Genomic DNA, 18,893 nt, shown 5'->3' with positions numbered 1-18,893 from the left:
AAAGTGCTCCAGCACCAAGTCTAATTTCTCTCCGAATAGACGAGTCCCATTGAAGGGTATGTCCATGAGGTTGACCTGAACATCCCTAGAAAACCCGGATGTTCTCAGTTAGGTGTGGCGCCGCAAGGCCACCTTAGACGAAACAGCTCTGCCAAGCGAGTCAGTCGTATCCAGACCACATCTAATCGTGAACTTTGCTGCATCTCTCATTGCTCCTTCGGGACCTGTGGCAGTACTTGCGCAACCGTTTCCCATGAGGAAAGTGAGAAACGGCCCAAAAGGCATGCAATGTTCACCGACCACAATGCTAGGCTGGCGGAAGAAAACATCTTCTTTCCAAGTTCGCCCGGCCTCTTGGATTCCCTGTACGGTGGAGCAGAAGAGAACGTGCCATTGGATGTTGAGGCTTGAAGCTTGCAGGGCTATGGGGCAGGACGTTGGGTGGGGAAACTTGGATCACCTGCGGCAGGGCGATGGTGGTGTGCTATTGTCCTTTCACTGGAGCCCCTGTGCTAGGCTTTGGCCAAGTGCCTAGAAGGACATCCGTCAGTGCTTCAATGGAAGGGTAAAAGGGGTTTGAATGAGGAAGCCCCAGGCTGAAGCACATTGGTCAAGAGGTTTGTTTTGATCTGCATCAAGGGCAACTCTAGTTCAAGGACCTCCGCTGCCCTTTTCACCACCATAGCATAAGATGCTCCCTCCTCCATAGCCTCAGAAGGTGGAGAGAGCATACTAGTATCTGGAGAGGTGTCCAGTCCACTGGCTTTCGCAAGCTCTTCATACCAGTCCAATTCCTCACCGGAAGTGTCTAACTGGTGTTCTATAAGGTCCAGTGACCCACCCACTCTTCTCCCATGCCTGTAACCTCCTTAAAACATTCAGGCAATGACCTAGAGCTCCTGGGCTCAGTCAGTGCAGGAATCGGCATTGATTGATGGCGTTCCGACTCAAAGTAATCTGGAATCAGAATGGGGCTGGATCAGTCGATGGGCGCCTTCGGCACTGGGGGAATCGAGTTCAGACCAGCACCAGGGAAGGTCACGATGGTACGACCGGCGTCACCCTGGGATCGGATCTATGAGACCCCAAGGTGAAGTCGAAGTCAGTCTAGACTTCTTCTTTTTGTGCTTCTTCCCCGAGTGTCCCTAGGAACTCGAGTGTAATCAGGAAGACTTGGGCTCCTTGGCTCCTGGAGCAGTCCTGCAACCTTCTCTTCCTCATTTGGGACAGAGACCTCCTAGGAATCATGCTAGATGGGAGCAGAAAGAGGCAGAATAGAGGTCAGAAACAACCAGCAGCAAGAGGCAGAATAAAGGTCAGAGTGAGCAGAAACAGGCAAAGTAACCAGCAAAATGAGGAGAAAGAGGCAAAATAGAGGTGAGAAATGAGCAGCAAGAGGCAAAATACAAGTCAGAAACAAGCAGCAAGAAGCGGAATAAAGGTCAGGAACAAGCAGAAAAAGGTAAAGTAACAGGCAGAAAGAGGCAAAATAGAGGGATGGAGCGAGGAGAGAAGAAGCGGAAAAACAAGCAGAAAATAAGCGCAGAAGGCACAAAACTGGATGCATGGCGGCGGATTAAGATACAAAGACCGTACGTTTTTCCCTTGAAAGAAGCAATGGAGCAATAGAGCCCTGCGATTTGGATACAAATTGGGCATATCTAGACCCCCACAGATGCTAGTTTCGCCAATAACTTCTCAGACTGGGGAATCTATTCTATAATTCGTGAGGCAACTGGAAATATCTAATCAACTGAGATTAAAACTACTGAGGGAAAACATTTTTTTTACTAAAAGTCAGACTGCTATCTGGAACTCGCCAAGTAGAGGATAAGGGTATATATGAAATAGGCAGAAAACTGAACATTGCCCAAACGAAGTATCATAGGGGTCGATTAGCAGGATACCCCATTAAGAAATTGATTATGGAAAACACGGTGGAAGGATTTCTTTATTACTTGTCCTGAAGATGGTGGAAGTAATCATATAGCTCCACCGAAACGCTTCGACGCAATTCCAACTGTTAAATCTGAAATAGGACAATTAGCATAGTGACTGATTCTTACTGTCTCATGCAGTGTCTTAAGTTATTGACAGATTAACTCAGTAAAGGCGGATCGTTGCTGCCTGGTCCAGTTTTTTCCTTCTGTATGGTGCATTGTAATTCTGTCGCTAACTTGCTGCTATTTTATGTTATGGTTTTTGAGAACTATGCATTTTTAACTGTTTTAGTTATTGCTTTTGATTAACGAATCATTTTTAAACATTACATGTTTTGTACTGAATACATCTTTGTAATACTAATACTGTATCACCTTTGGAGTTATTCCAAGAGTATGAGTGTGGAGTGTTTGGTTTTGACGTATATATCTGCTTAAGAAAAGTATTTTTCCGGCTGTAAGCGGACTGCCTCAATCACTTGCGGGATCCCGTGTTCCAGATAGCCAATGAAGGAAGCACACCCACTCCTTCTCCATTTGTAGCGGCTGCCAGCGGATGTTTCCTGGCGGATACAACTTTCTCTAGCTTTATTGAGCCTCATTGTCCCCGCCGCTATTATTCACCGATAACATTACCATCTCTGCAATTGGATTGAACCTGCAAATACCCATAATTTTGGTTCTGATCGGAACCTGAAATCGACTCACGCTTCACATGGTCTAGAGCCCGGCCGGGTTGGAAGTATCACCGGCTAAGCGACCTCTCACCTGAACCTCACAGCCCTGAGGAGTCGCATTGCTATGCGAGGTAACACGTGTCGGCTGGCTGCAAAAGATATTAAAGAAGACTTTCTTTAAGACACTGTGTTTTCTCTGACAGCTTTATATGTATACTGTTTCGAAACATTTGTCCATTGAGACACGCATTAGAAAAATTGAGAAGAAATTACTCTCTTGTTGTGTGCAATAGGCCTTTTGCTTTATGTTTGTAACGTGTGTTTTGGTAACAGACGGATTCGGGGGTTATAGTGCTTATCCCCTCGCCTACATGCACCAACACCAAATATTGGTAATCCTTTTTACTTTGCCTTTACAATAGTTGAGCGCCCCCTTCCCTTTACTTTAAAAACCCTTTCTTTTGTTATACATTCCTGATTATGCCCAGTGTATCAAACCGCTCTATGCATTGATTCAACCTACATTTACTTCTGCTTGCTGGCCACCAGAACATACCACTATTCTACGATTTTTGCAGTCTGATCTACTAGAGACTAACTTTTTGTTGACGCGTGATAATTCTATGAACCTGGTCATACGTATTGTACCAGGGACGGTGGGTTTCACATACTTAACGTTCAACGAAGGTCATACAGTACCTATTGCCTACAAATCACATTTGTACACAGCAGCGGAAATGTGCTTTTCGAATATTGAAAAGATTTTGACTGCGGTCCAAATGGCAATTCTGAAAGAATGCTCGCTGGCGCAGGGAAAACACATTCTTATGGTTTCGCCTATCCCTGCTTTAGAAGCAGTGACTAAGGCAAGTGTACCGAACTCTAAAGCTTTACATTCCCATTGGATACAATGAACTACTTCTTTGACATTGGATGATGTCACATTTATCTTTGATCCTGCTCTCCAGACACAGGAGTTTCTACAGTATGAACATGTTTATCCTCCTTCGTTGTTGTTGCTTCCTTTGGATTAGTGCAAGTGTATCGTTTATACCGACAGCTTGACTCAACCGACCACAGGGTCCAAATATGCTTATTCAGCATCTTGCGCTATTGTTGCTGGTTCAATTGTAAATGGTAAATTTAAATCTTCCATTGTGCATACACAGGCACTTGGGGACTGTATGATGCAATTGGCTGAGCTGCGTGCTCTTGTTCTAGCTCTCGAGTTTTCTGATCCTGATGTGAATACTCGTATTATGTCCAATTCTTACTACTGTGTCCAGTCTTTTAATAATAACTTATTCTTTTGGTCGCAAAATGATTATCGAGGGCCGCTCAATAAAGTATAAAATGCTTTAGGTTCAAGTGGCGGAGCTTAAAAAAAGTCTGCCGCCCCCACAGGTTATTCATACTGGCGATCAGCGTATGGGAGCACATGCTCTTGGAAATTCTTTGGCTGACAAGGCAGCCAAATCTGCAGTAGCCACGTGTTCCGTTGCAGCCTTTACAAGGTCCATGACTCAGATAGATAATGACATTTTGGCGGCTATAGCTGCTACAAAGGATGGAACTGCTTTCCTGCAGGGCTTCCCTTCTAAATATTCTTATAATTTATATCCTAAACAAGTTCCTTATGCTACTATTTCGTCAGTTGGGGATCGGCTGATTCCCAACATGGACCGCAGACTTCCTTTGATCTTAGCAGCACATGAAGGCATGGCTTCTGCACATGCTGGAGTGTCTGCGACAGTCTCTATTCTACAGCAACGTTATTGGTGGTGTGGTTTATATAAGCAAACCTGTAGTCATATGCTGTCTTGTGATATCTGTCAACAAATCAAGCCTTCTACGGTTTCGCGTCCACAACAGATACAGCTATGTATTCCAAATCAGCAGTTTGGCTGTATATATCTTGATCACTGCAGTCCATTGACCTCTGATACTGCATATAAATATATTTTTGTTGCCGTTGATTCGTGCACTAGATTCCAATGGGTTTGGCACAACACAGTGCTGACACTCAAAATGTTATTAAAGATTTGTGTGTCTTTGTCGTGACTTATGCCTGTGGCACCTTCCATTCTGACCAAGGTCCAGTGTTCGACTCTAAGGCATGCATGGACGCAATGAAGACTTTGGGGGTGCTGGTGCAGTTTTCGTCTCCATACAGACCTGAGGTCAAATCAATAGTGGACAGAATGAAGCATGACTTAAAGCAATCTTTAACAGCTAGAGTCTTAGGTGCTAGCAGGAACTGGCTGGCCCATTTGTATTGGGTTCATCTTGCATTTAAAAATCTCCCAAGAAGATCTCTGGGTGGGCGGACTCCGTATGAAATGCTCTTTGGCATTAAAATGTTTGTGCCTGATCTTGATGGTCTAGATGGTGTGGTGGCGGCTGCAACATTTGGCATAGATAACCATTCTACTATGTTGCAGGACCTACAACAGACCTGGGACAGCTACGCTACAGAATATATACCCTCTTCCAATGACAAGGCAATGCTGATTCCAGTCGCCAGCTAGCTTCCTAAAGTTGGGGATCTGGTATGAGAAAAGCTGGAGAACAAAAAAGAATGTGGTCCCTCTTATTGTGCACCAGTACCAGTTCTGGGATTGAAGGGTGCTCGTACAGTGATACTGCTACCTTTGCCTGGTCGCAAAGAAAACAGATACATTTCGATTGACAATGTCAAACTACACCATATAGCCGATTCTGAATAGTGTGACACCGGGTATTTCATGCAACGCTATTTCTTTGAATCCGACGACTCCTGCATCGTTGAGGGTGAAATGGAGACTACTGCTAGCCTTTTGCCTGCTGTGCCTTCATCCCCTGTGCCTTCCAACATGGACGTTGAGTACACTTATCTTACGGATGAGTTCCATATTGAAGTCCCGGACTGTCCTTTACATCATGAAGCTGATGCTGGGCTACGGCCGTTAATGAACGTGGGATCAAGCAGTTATTTTGAGGACCGTATGAGCTTCTCTTATGACTCCTCCTTGTCCTCCTGTGTGGCACCTCCACTGACAAAAACAAGCATTTTCATCTCTTGATTCAAAAAGACTTACCTGGTCCCACCCTGGACCTACATCTGGTTGGTGCTTATCCTAATTTTCCTCTTCATGTCGATTGGGTTTGTGACAGTATTCTTCTTGCTCATCAATGGTCATTATTTGCCGGAACGCTCTGCTGTAAAGTTAGTAGATGGAATTCTGGTTCCCCATACATCGTCCCATATAATAAAACATGATCAAGCCCTTGTGAACATTTCGGCTTTCCTGGTTGCAGATGGCATCATTTGGGATAAAGTTACATTCGAAATCCATGGTCCAACACAGGTCCTCAAGATACCATATGCGTTTCGCGTTTCCTTAGGAAATGTGGTAACAGGGGACATACATTCTGATGATTGGGATGTACTAGGAGTACATTCATTGTTTTCTGATTTGAAGTATTATGCTGCTTTTGATGCTGAAGATTTGTATTTAAATACTGCCAATTATGCTGATTTATTCTGTTATCAACATTATGGCCACCATTTCTTGCACAAAACAAACACATTAAGTCTTACTTTTAATTACACGTAGTGGGAACGTTGTCCAACTCCCTTACGGGGAAGTTCAAAAACACTTAGAAATAAGTTCACCTATTTTCCTGGTTACAACACGTCCAATGTAGACTCCTATTTATTTAAATTGAAATTGCCATCTCAATCTAAATTTATTTTGACACACACAAAGTTAATATATTCAAATTCTTTTAGAACTGAATTAGCCTTACAGGGTTACGTTCACTGTAAAGATACCATTGATTTGAAATCGATTCGCAGCACTAAGGTTTGGCAGGTCTAGGGAACCGAGGCTTTGCATTGTGCATGTCTGATTCTGACTCAAATATTATTTTTAAATGACACAGTGCACCAAAGTACTTGTTGTGGTTTGGCTACTACCAAAAATTTTGATATTCTATCCATTGCGTCATTGGCTGAGTATTATATTTGGCGTAAACACATCAATTATACAATTGATGTACTACAAGCTCTATTTCAAAATGACAGTTTCAATATCTCTGATGTTGACCCTTCAGGATGCTTGTTGTGGCAAACCAATTCTAATTCTTGTCAATTGCGTTGTTATAAAGTGACAACCGGTTTCACACAAACTAGACCTGATTTCCGTTACCCACATTCGCACTTGGTCACCACATATTCAGTGGGGAAATTGTGTCAACAATGGTTGGAACACTCCACTCTGTTGTCAGTGAAACAACACCTGTCACTCTAGACGGGTTACATCGATTTTACTGATTTTCTCTTGGGTCCTAAAGTTCCCAGATCAAAAAGATTCATCTATGCAGCTTATAATGAAATATGGAAATTATGTCAGATAGAGGCAGCATTCCGTCTGCGATAAATTAACAAAGCAAATTTGGAGAAGGGTCTTGCAGTAATCGACAATAGCATAAATCCACTGTCTTCCCACATTTATACTTTAGATAATATTGTTTCATCTATTATTTATATTGTTCAAAGTGATGTATCTGTGTTATATCACAGTCAAAATCAATTACGATCTGTGATGCAATTTGCATGGACGTTACAGACCCTCAAAATGGGAAAAGTAGTGGGATTATTGGAACTCTTCTGCTTTGTTTTTACCATTTAATCTAACTGATAAACAGAGATTCATGTCCATGAAAGACGCTACATACAAGCTGTTGAACATTGAAAAATTAGAACACTTGCCATTTTCTGTGGCAGAGACCGATTCAGCTGTATGGTTAATTCATGGCGCTATCTCTCTGCATTTTCGCTGTTTCAATTTAAATGTTGCTGAAACATTTCCCAATTGGCCATTTTGAACCCGTGGGTAGTGCATTTCTCCATGAATTATGGTCCCTACCTTTCACCTACAGATGTCAACAGGAGGGTACGGAAGTTTTCCTAACAGGGGAGGACTGCAATTACACAGTAGGGCACTTGAAATGTGTCCACACCTAATCTGGATTGTTTTTTTAAAGGAACGCCTGTCCCAGCAGTAATTCCCCCTCTCACATTGCTTTCTAACGGCTGCTGTGGCTTACGGGCAGGCATCCCATATATAGTAACAGTTTCACAACATGTTACTTGTTGCAGCAATGTGCTTTTTCCACCCCAGCATTGGAATGTAGATAGTTCCATTTGGCCTTCCATTCCAACTTTGAAAACAGATTTCAATAAATTAAGCAGACTAAAAGCACTATTGTTTCAACAGGAAGTGGCTCTCACTTGGGCTCGAGAGACCTTCGAATTACAGGTGGCTAGAACATCTAGTGAGTTTCAATCACTGCTGAACACGAATCTCCCACTTGATTTTGTGGAACTGGTACATAGAATATTTAATAGGCCTTGCTCATTTAAAAACATTTTTGGGATCCAGCCTCTTGGCTTCTTTTCAGATGATTTTTGGAGAGATATCCCGGCTTTATACATTCTATTTTTTCCAGCGTCTTTGGAGGATTTCCCTTAATACTAGCACTGGTGGCTGGCGTCCTGATACTTCTGCTCCTGTTAAGCAATGGCAACCCATCATGTGGTACTGCACAGACCCGACCAATTGCAACTGTACCTTGACCAAATGCAACACCTTTTTGGATGCTTGCCATTAGCGACGCTTAGTGTGAGTTATCGACTAACTTTTTGCTTTGCCTACTTCACTTGCATTCTACCTGTGTTCTACTGCCAGCAGTGCACATTCTATTGGGCCTTGAATTTATGCCTCTCCAATACGTCATGTACGGATCCAGATTATGATCTGTTAATGGGTCCCTTAGTGGTCCATGCCCAGGCCTGTTCTTGGGATGAGCGTATGGCGCGTGCAACTGCATTTGGAGTGTTGGCTGAATGGAATATCTGTGTGGCTGCACAGCACCTCTTGCAACTGAGTATCATCGAATCTCAGGCAAGTTGCCGTGATATGCTCTTGGAGGCATCGGATTATGAGGAACACGTGTTCTTTCAATCTACTTGAGTGGATGGAATCCCTTTTTACACCAGACCAGAGGAATAACCTTTCAGAACGAATTACATTCTTGAGTTCACATACTTTAATGGATATTACAACTCCAAATCAATCCCGTTTTAAATGAACAACAACATTTTAAATTACTTTCTTTTTTTGTTTAATTTTTAAATGTTTTTTAGCGCTTCTTGACTCTGCTTGCCTTTAAACTCTGTTTGGGTCTTTTATCTATATGCTATCACCTGGCCAAGGGGAGGGTGTCATATGGCCATTAGTCGACATTACTAAGTTAGCATGAGCTCTGCTGCCATGTTACTGCTTTTTGCACACAATACTACATGACTTTATTTTGCAAGACTCTCTTTGTGCTTTTCACATGAGAACCGTCTGCTTTCTGCTTTCTCTGCCTGTTCCTGGAGTTTAGTCTAAACACGGAGTACAAGGTCGATAAACAATGCCCCTTGTTATTCTGTTCTCATCAGTCCCTAGCACTTAGACAAAACATGCTACTCAGCTGCGACTGCTGCAAACTCGTGCCTTGATATTATGGGGATGCATGTTGGTTTAACACACACTTGGAGAGGGACCTTTCCAGGGAGAAGAGCTATGCAGTTCCTATGATGTAAAACAACCATCTAGGCTCTAAGGTATGGAGTGTGCTGACAAAGCCCAGAGATCTTCCTTTATGTAATAAAACTTCTTCTTTCAAAGGGGAGGGTGGTTAGGCCTTATAGTCCCTTATCCACAGTGATTGCAGATCTCCCGAGGCTTCGCCGGGAGCAACGGTGTTTCTTTTACTTCCCTGACGTCTTGTTTTTATTGACTTGTGCCTACCTGCGCATTTCACTCAGCGCTCCGGAACCAGCGCCAGCAACTTCTTGGCTGCCCCTTCGCCTGCTTTCACGACCCAGACAGCCAGACCGCCTCCGCTGATCGCCCCCTCCTTGCCTCGCGTGGGGAGTGGGACGGGCGGCCAGTACACCTTGGGCGGGTCTGGGCTGGGCGTGCACTACTCTGGCTCCTCCCCCCCTGGCTAACGGCTCAAAAAGGCTGACAGTGGGCTACCTGCAGTGATTGCAGATCTCCCGAGGCTTCGCCGGGAGCAACGGTGTTTCTTTTACTTCCCTGACGTCTTGTTTTTATTGACTTGTGCCTACCTGCGCATTTCACTCAGCGCTCCGGAACCAGCGCCAGCAACTTCTTGGCTGCCCCTTCGCCTGCTTTCACGACCCAGACAGCCAGACCGCCTCCGCTGATCGCCCCCTCCTTGCCTCGCGTGGGGAGTGGGACGGGCGGCCAGTACACCTTGGGCGGGTCTGGGCTGGGCGTGCACTACTCTGGCTCCTCCCCCCCTGGCTAACGGCTCAAAAAGGCTGACAGTGGGCTACCTGCAGTGATTGCAGATCTCCCGAGGCTTCGCCGGGAGCAACGGTGTTTCTTTTACTTCCCTGACGTCTTGTTTTTATTGACTTGTGCCTACCTGCGCATTTCACTCAGCGCTCCGGAACCAGCGCCAGCAACTTCTTGGCTGCCCCTTCGCCTGCTTTCACGACCCAGACAGCCAGACCGCCTCCGCTGATCGCCCCCTCCTTGCCTCGCGTGGGGAGTGGGACGGGCGGCCAGTACACCTTGGGCGGGTCTGGGCTGGGCGTGCACTACTCTGGCTCCTCCCCCCCTGGCTAACGGCTCAAAAAGGCTGACAGTGGGCTACCTGCAGTGATTGCAGATCTCCCGAGGCTTCGCCGGGAGCAACGGTGTTTCTTTTACTTCCCTGACGTCTTGTTTTTATTGACTTGTGCCTACCTGCGCATTTCACTCAGCGCTCCGGAACCAGCGCCAGCAACTTCTTGGCTGCCCCTTCGCCTGCTTTCACGACCCAGACAGCCAGACCGCCTCCGCTGATCGCCCCCTCCTTGCCTCGCGTGGGGAGTGGGACGGGCGGCCAGTACACCTTGGGCGGGTCTGGGCTGGGCGTGCACTACTCTGGCTCCTCCACCCCCTGCCACGCCCCATTCAATACTCCCCCCACATGTGTCCCTATATAATCACTTCCCCTCACCGACGGCGCAGCGGGCGGGCGCAGCGGGCGCGACGAAGGCGCGCCGAAGTTGCGCCTAAGTTAAGCCCGTCTGCGCCCGTCCGCGGCCGACCGGGGCTAGGGGCACAATCCTCTGCCCAAATCATTTCTTACACCTCTTCCCAGCTTCACAGGCTACAGGGTCCGTGGGTGCTATCTGCTTCTATACACTCACGGATATCCCAGCTAGATATATCCCCTCCTTCTCACTGTTCCTGTTCATTCACTTCTCCTACTCCGGTCCCCCCTCCCATAGAAGCCGTCAATACTGCCCCAGTTAAGACCCTTAAGGCGTATTATCTGAACACCAGATCGGCGGTGGCTCACTCACATGAACTATCAGTGTTGTTAGATCAGCATGCACCTGATCTTCTCCTTTTAACCGAGACATGGTTCTGTGATGACTCCCTACCCATCTTGCTAGCTACATTGCCCGCCCCCTACTATGCACTTTGGGCCGATCGTTCATCCGGCAGAGCGGGGGGTGGCGTTGCGGTCATTGCCCGGTCTGATCTTCCATTTCAACTGCTTTCTCTCCCCGATATTGCCACCACAGAGTATCTTGCCATCCGAACCACGTCCACATCCCCCCTCTCACTTGTCTCCTCATTTATCGACCCCCCCAGTCGCCTCTACGATTTCTCCCTGACTTCCAGGAGGTGTTAGCCACCCTCTCGGTCAACAACTCTTCGGTGTTATTACTGGGTGATTTTAATTTTTGGCCCTCTGACCCAGCAGAGTGTTCATCTTCTAGAGAGTTTTCAGACACTCTTTTATCTCTTAATTTTGTTTCCCACGTATCTTCCCCAACTCACGTCAAGGGGCATATCTTGGACCAGATCTGGTCCTTGAACTGCCCTGTCGACTCCCTTCTTATTTCTCCCTGCACCTGGTCTGATCATCACCTGATTTCTTTTGTTCTTTCTATCAGCTCTCCAGTTAGGGCCCCCCTTCCCAAAAATGTCTGGGTCCGCTCGTGGAGTAGAGTTGACCCGGCGAACTTATCAGCTCTTCTAAGTGCTTCTTATCCCGCCCTACACAGGCTCTCCACCTCGGCTCAGGTTAACAGCATTGAACAATGGCTCTCCTCAGCCAGTGAGTCCATTGCCCCCTTGAAACGTCTGACCTCCAAGCGGGAGAAAGATGCTAACTTGTGGTTTACCGATGACCTGAAAACCATCAAATTATCGGTACGCCGTGCTGAGAGGGCCTGGAGGAGAAACTACTGTCCCATCTTAAGAGCTGATTTTACCACCCTATTAGCTCAATATAAGAATGCCATCTTGGCCGCTAAAACGACCTATTTCTCCTCCAGGATCCTCACAGCCGAGAACCAATCAAGGGAAATCTTCTCAATTGTTCAGAACCTAGCCTTCTCAGATCGTACCTCTCTTAAGCCCTCTCCTTCCCTTGCCCTCTGTCACTCTCTGAATAGCTTTTTCATTGATAAAATTGCTGCCATTAAAGCTAATATCCCTGCACCTTCCCCGTCTTTTGTTGATCCTCAGTGCCCCCCTTCCCAAGGACAATTAAACTCTCTCCCCCTTCTGACCAAGGAATCTTTCACATCTTTAATCCCCCTTGTAAAATCTGGCTCTCCCCTTGACACCTGTCCCGCTCATATACTCCGTCACATTTACATCTCTTGCTCTGATCCTCCCCTTCATTTACTAAACAGTTCACTCTCTCAGGGGGTTGTCCCCAACCCCTTGAAATCAGCTATTATTTTACCCATTTTAAAAAAAACTGGCGCAGACCCCTCGATCCCAGCCAACTTTCGCCCCATTTCGCTCCTACCTTTTTTGGCAAAGGTGCTCGAGCGCCATGTCACCAGGTCGCTGGGCACCTTTGTGGAAGAAAATGGGGTATTGGCTTCCCGCCAGGCTGGCTTTCGCCCCGCACACTCTACGGAGTCCGTAGTCCTCTCGGTCCTGGACAACCTCAGGGAGGGGAGGGACACCAATCAATTCCAAGCTCTGGTCCTCCTCGATCTCTCTGCCGCCTTCGATACGGTGGATCATACCATCTTACTTTCCCGTGTCGCGGCGGCGGGGATCGGGGGTACGGCCCTGGTTTGGTTGTCCTCCTTCCTGAGGGACCGCACCCAGGCAGTTCGCCTGGGTGACTTCACTGCGGACTTTCGGAAGGTCCTGTGCGGGGTCCCCCAAGGCTCCTCCCTGTCACCGCTTCTGTTTAATCTTTACATTTCTCCCCTAATTTTTTCTTTACAACAAATGGAGGTCACCGTATACAACTATGCGGATGACCTTCAACTTGTCTTCAATCTGTCCTCTTCTTCTGCCTCTATCTCTAATTTCCAGTCTACTATGATTTTCATCAGGGACTGGATGGATTTCAACCACCTGAAACTCAACCCTGATAAGACCGAGTTGGTGCTGACAGGTGGTTGCTCCAGTCCCTGGTCTTCACTTTTTTGGCCCCCTTCCCTTGGTCCCTCTCCGGTCCCCTCTTCTTCGGTAAAAACCCTTGGTATTAAACTCAACTCTCACCTTACCCTTCACTCCCAGGTTAGTTCTGTGGTTTCTTCCTCTTTCCTGTCTCTTCGTACCATCCGCAAGGTCTCTCGATTTTTCACCTTTGAGGCCTTGAAGTTGATCATCCTTGCGATGGTCATCTCCCGCCTGGATTATGGCAACGCCCTATATGCGGGTATTCCTGCATATAGTCTCAGGCGGTTGCAGATGATCCAAAACCAGGCGGCGCGGCTGGTCTTTAACCTTCCTAAATCCTCACATGTCACCCCCCTTCTGAAACTTTTACATTGGCTTCCGGTTCGGGAACGTATCCAATTCAAGCTTGCATCTATTACTTACCAGGCTCGATTGGGTACGGCCCCAGCATTTATTTCTTCGGAGATTATCCCCTACTTGCCAGCGAGGGAGCTCCGATCTTCTTCTCAATCCCTTCTGATGGTTCCCCGGTTTCGCCGGAAAAAGTGGGGGGGCTCAAAATTTGCGACCCTTGCCCCAACCCTTTGGAACTCATTACCCCTTGATCTTAGATCTTTAACCCCATATTCCCAGTTTCGAAAGAAACTTAAAGCCTACTTCTTCAGTAAAATTTTCATTTAATTCCCTGTTACCCGACCTCCCTTCCCTGTCTTTCGTGGAGATCTGCCAGTTACAGCGCCATGAAACCGCTGGTGTAAGAGCGCTATATAAGAATTTTTAAACTCAAACTCAAACTCAAACACTGTCTGCATACAATGACATCCCTTTCCGTAGTCTATCAACTTACTACAATGCTAACTGTTTTAGGTTTATGCATTCAGCTGCTAAAAGAGGCTCACGTACTGCACTATAGAGCACTATAGGTAAAATAAACATTTTGAACTATACAGTGACTCTGTCAATTCTTATTGTCGACAAGTACGAGTGAGTGAGCGAAAGGGTACGTCTTGCTACCGTGATTCTGGGAGAGTCGAGAGTGTTGTGTTCTGGGTTGTCTAATCATTTGTAGCTTCGTGGCTATGTAGGAGAACAAATGAGACACTATAGCTAGTTGCTTCTGGGATTTTGGGTACTGAGGCGGTAAGAAGGCTTAGCCTCTACACACTGAGGTCCTGTTTCCGAAAAACGACACACCAAATCGAAGGTAGGGTTCCACGTTTATTTATTTCAGAAGAGATTTCATATGTGTGTGTGTGTGTGTGTGTGTGTGTGTTTGTAAATGTTTACTCAACCTCAATCACATTTCTTGTAAATCATTGTCTAAGGCTTGAACAAATCCCTGTCACAACCAACAAAAATGTTTTTATATACAAATAAAATCAATGAATAAACAGTAGTCATTCACCTCTCTAGGTAGACGCATCAAAAATCATATCCTCTAGCAAAAATTGTTTCATAGTACATCTATCAATTTTTTCCAGCTTATAGAAACTACTCTTGCAAGGTTAAATTTCAGTCCTGAGTGTACAATAACCCCTGTGTAGATAGAACATTATCTAACTCCAACAAAAAGTGCAAATCAGATCTCCTTTTGATGTATTTATTTAGCCACAAAAAAGCAGTGACTGACGCATACTGGCACAATGCCTTTCTCAAAGTCAGCATAACCGTGCATGAACAACACTTAAGTAACAAACAAATTCATTAGTTTAGCAGCAATGCAAAACAGTAAAAACTGATTGTATCCTATCCTCTTAGTGTTCAATTCATGGCAGCCATCTTACCACTTGTCTTTAGTCCTTTTATCCTTAAAATTGCATACCACAAAATATCACAAATCAAATCAAATAGAAGTGACCTCATCTGCAATAAATTGATGCAGGCATTTGTTTAAGGGGCCAGTTGACTAAACTTATCCCCAAGCACATTGTATAGTAATTATTAAGCCCTAAATGGGCATGTCTACCAATGTGAGTACCTAAGGTTCACAGAGGAATATACTCCATGTAGACATACATACATCTCATCAAATATCACTCATCAAATCAAACATGAGTGTCTGTGTCAAATCCATAAAAAATGTAATTGTTTCATATATATATATATATATATATATATATAGTCCTGGACTGCAAAGTGACGTCGCAGTCTTGGTTAAATGGCGCAGCATCAAGGCCACGCCCGCAAATTATCCAGTGGCTCACCTGTGACCAAGGCTTCATTAAGCTGAAACGCGTAAGGAACCTATCTGCTGCCATGCTGTTGTATTCGGAATAAGAGCTCCTGTTTTCAAAGTCTGGTGCACGGCGCTCTTCTTTTGTTCTTCAAAGGGAGGATTATTTTGGATGTTAAGCGAGGCACTCCGGTCCCCGCGCGCCGAGGCCACCCTGTATGAGGTCGGGGCTCAAGATCGGAGAAATAGAGGTGAATATATATATATATATATATATATATATGTGTGTGTGTATATATATATATATATATATATATATATATATATATATATATATATATATATATATATATATATATATATCCAAGTAGTTTTTCCCCAATCGTCTTTCGCACACCAGCCGGCAATGCTTCAAAGCAAGGGAAACAGACACCAGTTTGCGTGGTTTTGGCAGGTCTTGATTTATTGAAGCCTCGTCAGATGCATTTCGAATAACAAAGTATCCTTGGTTGCACTCGCCGAGTCACACAACGGCATAGGCTGTGTACGGCGCTCTGCGGTGGCAGGCCAGAGTCATTCTTTACGAGCTACTCCAGCAGGTGGCACAAACGGTGCTGCAAGCCCACCAGTAGCTTTTGAATTACAAGCCCGGGGCACCCCTTGTGCACGATACGAGGGTCTGACAGTAAATCAAATACATCAATCATGGAATCATGAATTAAACATTACTTTAGTCAGGGAGCACTTGCACTGCACACTGGACGGCAGTGGTGCAGTACCCAAAGCATATAAACCAGTAAACATTAACAAAAACCGAGGAGACAATTCGTCAAAAAAGAGGATGGGAGACCCACACCAATGGTACCAGGTCTAACACGTGTTCAGTCCAGCTGAAATGTGGGGAGAACTATCCACCCCTTGGGAGTTCTCTTCACTAAGGCGGAAAAATCTAGACAGACCATCAGCATTGGCGTGTTCTGTACCAGGGTGGTGTTCCACCTTGAAGTCCATCCCCTGTAGGGAAATGGACCACCTAAACAACTTCGGATTCCCACCCCTCATCTGCATTAACCATCTTAGGGCCCTGTGGTCTGTCTGAACCCAGAAGTGAGTCCCAAACAGGTATGGTCTCAACTTCTTCAGTGCCCAGACCACAGCAAATGCCTCACGCTCTATTGCACTCCACCTCTGTTCCTATGGAAGTAACCTACGACTTATGAAGGCTACGGGTTGAGCTAGGCCCTCCTCATTCACTTGTGACTGCACAGCCACCACCCCATGCTCTGAAGCGTCTGTCTGGGCAACTAATTATTTCGAGAAGTTGAGTCTGAAGTACGGGTGCGTTGCACATGGCAGTCTTCAGGGCGTCAAAAGCCTTCTGACAGGTGTCAGTCCAATTCACTCTCTTGAGCTGCTTCCGGGAAGTCAGCTCCGTCAAGGGTGCAACGATGTTGCCATACCCCTTGACAAACCTCCTGTAGTACCCCGTGAGCCCTAAAAAGGCCTTCACGTGTGTTTGAGTCTTCAGAGGTTCCCATGTCAGGATGGTCTCGATCTTGGGTTGCAGGGGCGCCACCTGGCTGCTCCCCACCTGGTGCCTCAAGTACACCACGGAACCCTGCCCGATCTGGCACTAGCTTGCCTTAATCGTGAGGCCTGCTTTTCGCAGTGCCATCAACACTTTGCAGAGGTGCTGCAAGTGTTCTTCCCAACTAGCGCTGAACACTGCGATGTCGTCCAGGTAGGTGGCACTGAACTCTTCCAGTCCAGCCAACACCTGGTTGACCAACCTCTGAAAGGTGGCAGGGGCGTTCTTTATCCCAAAGGGCATAACCCGGAACAGGTAGTGCCCATCTGGTGTGGAGAACGCTGACCTGTCTTTTGCCCCATCGGTCAAGGCAATCAGGCAATACCCAGATTTTAGATCAAACGTGCTGAGGTACCGGGTAGCCCCTAGCCAATCCACAAGCTCGTCAACTCTGGGGTTGGGGTGCGCGTCAGTCCTCGTGACTGAATTGAGTCCTTGGTTGTCCACACAGAACCGTAGTTCGGGGGTGGCACCTGCTGTGGCAGCCTTCGGGACCAAGACCACTGGACTGGCCCACGGACAGTGAGAGGACTCAATCATCCCTAAGGCACACATCTTGGAGACCTCCTCTTTGATGTGAGCTTTGACCCTGTCAGTCACTCAGTAAGCCTTGTGCTTCACTGGAGGACTGTCGCCAATATCCACATCAAGGACGCACCACTCGGTGACACCGGGAACCAGGGAGAACAAATCAGAAAATTATACCAACAAGTGACAACAATCCTGCTGCTGCTCGGGTGTTAGGGTGGTTGAGAGGTTGACCCCATCCACTAACCCATTCTGCTCTGTCGCCAACAGGAGGTCCGGAAGAGGCTCGGTCTCCTCTTACATCCCATCATCCATTGCTAAGAGCATGCCCATTTTGGACCTCTGTAAGTGGGGCTTCAGGTGGTTAACATGTAGGAACCGCAAAGGGTTGCTCAGAGTCCGCAAGTTCACCAGGTAGGTGACTTCACTCTTCTGCTCCATCACCACGAAGGGTCCGATCCACCTGTCCTGGAGCACACGGGGTTCTTCAGGGGCCATGACCCAAACTTTCTGTCCAGGCTGAAGCTCGATCAGAGTGGCATTCTGATTGTACCACCGCTTCATCTCCTCCTGGCTGCCCTCCAGATTTGCCTGAGCGAGCTGTCTGAAGTGCCGAGTTTGGTTTCTGAAGGCCAGCATGCAACTGTACACATCCTGGGGAGGTTTCCTGGGAGACTGCTCCCAGCCTTCCTTGACCAAACTCAAAGGTCCTTGTACTGGGTGCCCGTACAGCAGTTCAAAGGGACTGAACACCAGGGACTTCTGTGGCACCTCTCGGTACACAAACAACAGGCATGGCAAGAGGATGTCCCATTTACACCTCATGGGTTCTCGAGACCCATAATCATGCCCTTGAGGGTCCGGTTGAACCTATAAACCAGCCCATTACCTTGGGGGTGGTAAGGAGTGGTGAACTTGTATGATACCTAGGCTGTTCGGAATTCGGTTTAAACCGACTCTGACCGAGAGTACCCTACAGGATGAAAATCAGCTGACATGGTTAAAACCGAATGTCACTGAATTTCATAGTTGTTGTGCCACTTGATGGAGCCAAAGCATTTGAAACAATTGGCCTGCCTGCGGTGGCCCGGCGCAGAGGTGTCAGGGGAAAAAAACACTGTTACTGCACATGGGAAGCCGAGGTGTTAATGGCCCGAGGGCCAGAGCAACACCCGCCCCCTGCCTGGCTCGCGTTGGGGGAGGGGGGAGATGAGCTGTTGTGGTCTGCCGTCTGTTTTATTGCGGCTGCACCAAGTACTTAACAGGTCTTTAAAAAGACCATTTACAGAACGAGGCTTTGTTGTTATTTCGTCCCTTCTTAGAGCCCCTGCAGCTACACTCGTACATGGAGAACAGCTAGAGATCGAGCACTCCGCTAAAAAACAAAGGTCATTCATTTTTTTTTTCCTAATTCACATGTGCGTGCTTTTTTGTTAGGAATACAAATGCGAGACTGCTTCATACATTATTCGCTGTAGAATCACAGATCCG

The 18,893-nt window shown here is 46.6% G+C and overlaps 1 protein-coding gene across 8 annotated transcripts in view; it reads right to left on the bottom strand.

Annotated features, from left to right (window-relative positions):
* The window catches only part of LOC144786046 (kinesin-like protein KIF19), a 1,675,385-nt gene that overhangs the window by 305,304 nt on the left and 1,351,188 nt on the right, over positions 1 to 18,893 (bottom strand). The window lies entirely within an intron of this gene.

This window comes from Lissotriton helveticus, chromosome 10, assembly GCF_964261635.1.
Source record: "Lissotriton helveticus chromosome 10, aLisHel1.1, whole genome shotgun sequence".
Taxonomy (NCBI): Eukaryota; Metazoa; Chordata; class Amphibia; order Caudata; family Salamandridae; genus Lissotriton; species Lissotriton helveticus.
This window is presented reverse-complemented; position numbering and strand designations above follow the sequence as displayed.